The following is a 2,269-nucleotide window of genomic DNA, read 5'->3' as shown; positions in this document are numbered from 1 at the left end:
AAAAAAATGTGTTTTCTTATTTAATTTCCGAATCATATTAGGAAATCCTCTAGCCGTATTTTTTCTTTCTTTCCAACCGTTTGACAGTCAATCTTTTTTTCCTTATAATAAAGAGATAAATCTGAGTCGTACGTGGAGAATTCTTTTTAGAGAAAGAGCCGTGAAGAGATTAGGAAACCTCTAGCTGATTTTATTTTACTTCCAATTTTGTAGTCACTCGATCTCGTTTTGCATAAGGAGATAAATCCAAGTCATGGAGACATTTTTAGTGAAATAATTGTGGAGACATTTATTGCCTTCTTTTCGTTGGTAGATTTACGTACAGGTTCTTTTCCAATGAATATCCTTCACGCGTGCTTTCTTGTGCAATACTTGTATGTGTCCAAGTTGAAGTCTGCCTTCACGTCCTATGTGTGTATGGAATTTTTTCATACTAAATAGATCTACCTCCCCTAGGTCTCCGTTTCTAATTCATACGTCATCCTACTTTTTTTTCCTAGAGCTTTTATTTGTGTACATGTGTGTACGTCATGTTTTTTTAAGGTATGTGTGTACGTCATGATTATTTGCAGCCTCCTATGTTCATATATAACGTGACAACATGACAGTTCAATACTACTGGCACATATATATTACGATGTTACGTAAGAACCTTTAAACCTCAACTGTTATTATTCTAATAAAACGGTGTATACAATATTATCATATGTGGATGAACGTGAACTTCTTCTAAAATTTACATGTATTTAAACAGTTCAACATGTATTAAATATTATTTTGTAAATTTCGTATCTTAATTCAGGACCAAAAGCACACAATTATTGTATATTGTTCAACCTGTATTAAAAATTATTGTTTAATAATAATAATCATAGGAAATGTATTAAAAATGTTACACACGTTTGTAGTCTATACACATGTAAGACTAATTGTACATAATATTTTTTTAATACACGTTGAACATTTTCTAAAACACACTGAATATTTTTAAAATACACGTTTTCTATTTTTTGAAGCATGACAAACATTTTTCAAAAACATGTTGACAATTTTTTAATACCGATGAAACATTTTCCAAAAACATGCTGAACAAATTCGAGGTAGACATGAACTTTTTTTATTTTTTTATTTCAAATATAATAGGAAATGTGAATGTATTTTTATAAAGTTCATACATTTTATTAAAATATATAATTACACGACAAGAAAAATTCGTGTGTTATTAAAAAAAGTTCAGATAATGCCAAACAAAGTTCTAAGAAAACTGGAAAAAACAGAAAAACGAATCCAGAAAAGAATAGTGGGACATACTACACGTCGGCCGGCAAATCTTTTCTGCCGCCTCGGCAGCCATTAGATCTGGCTCAATATAGTGGCCCTGCCCTCCCTCGCCATTGCAACAAAGGCAGTGCTCCATAACCCTTTCCAACACAGATGATGTTGTAGAAAAAATTTCAACGGAGATGGTGGTGTAGAAACGTGGTCGTCGTTGACTCCGGGATTGTTGTGGTTGTTCACATGTCATTGGTGGGGCACCGATGACCGTGGCAGTGGATAGGCTGGGCCGGTAGATCTCTCCGTCCCCGGCCGAATCAATGCGGCGGACGGCGACAAGGTCGCGATGGATGATGCGTGGTGGCTGGGGAGGGTCCCAACGCGACACAGTGATAAGGCAACGAGCCGGGGCGCGGGCACGTACTGCATAGTCATGGGATTGGTATGCAACACCACATGTGTTGCAAAAGCAACCTCCACTTCACGGGCCACGTTGCAAAGCTCGTGCGTGTAATGAGAGCCACGTTGCGAAGCTGATAAAAATTGCTGGAAAATTGGGCCTCGAGAGTTCTTACGTCCAAAATTGGGCGACGATCGCCGCATACTAGAGGAGGCAAAATTGCCTTGACATCTCTACCGCCAAATCAAAAACTACATACTGAATTAACCATGGCAAATATTGGTTTAAAACTTGCCAGCACATCTACCACACATGTCAAGAAACCATGTATGAATTTTCCATGGCAATATATTGTTCTTCCTCAATAAAAAATATGGAAAATTTGTAGTATGGCTCCATGTGAACTTGCCATCACTGCAAACAAATTTGCCATTTGGGGGGAGGGGGGCTCATTTTTATCTGTAACTTGACATGAGCTCCAAACAAACCACATACCCTGCCACCACCACCACCAGTGGCAACGTAGGACCTCGCAAAGCTCCGGTGTTGTGCAGTCCCTTCACCGCATCTCCTCTCAGCCAACACCGCCGTGAA

Source organism: Triticum dicoccoides, chromosome 4A (genome assembly GCF_002162155.2).
Source record: "Triticum dicoccoides isolate Atlit2015 ecotype Zavitan chromosome 4A, WEW_v2.0, whole genome shotgun sequence".
NCBI classification, from domain to species: domain Eukaryota; kingdom Viridiplantae; phylum Streptophyta; class Magnoliopsida; order Poales; family Poaceae; genus Triticum; species Triticum dicoccoides.
This window is presented reverse-complemented; position numbering follows the sequence as displayed.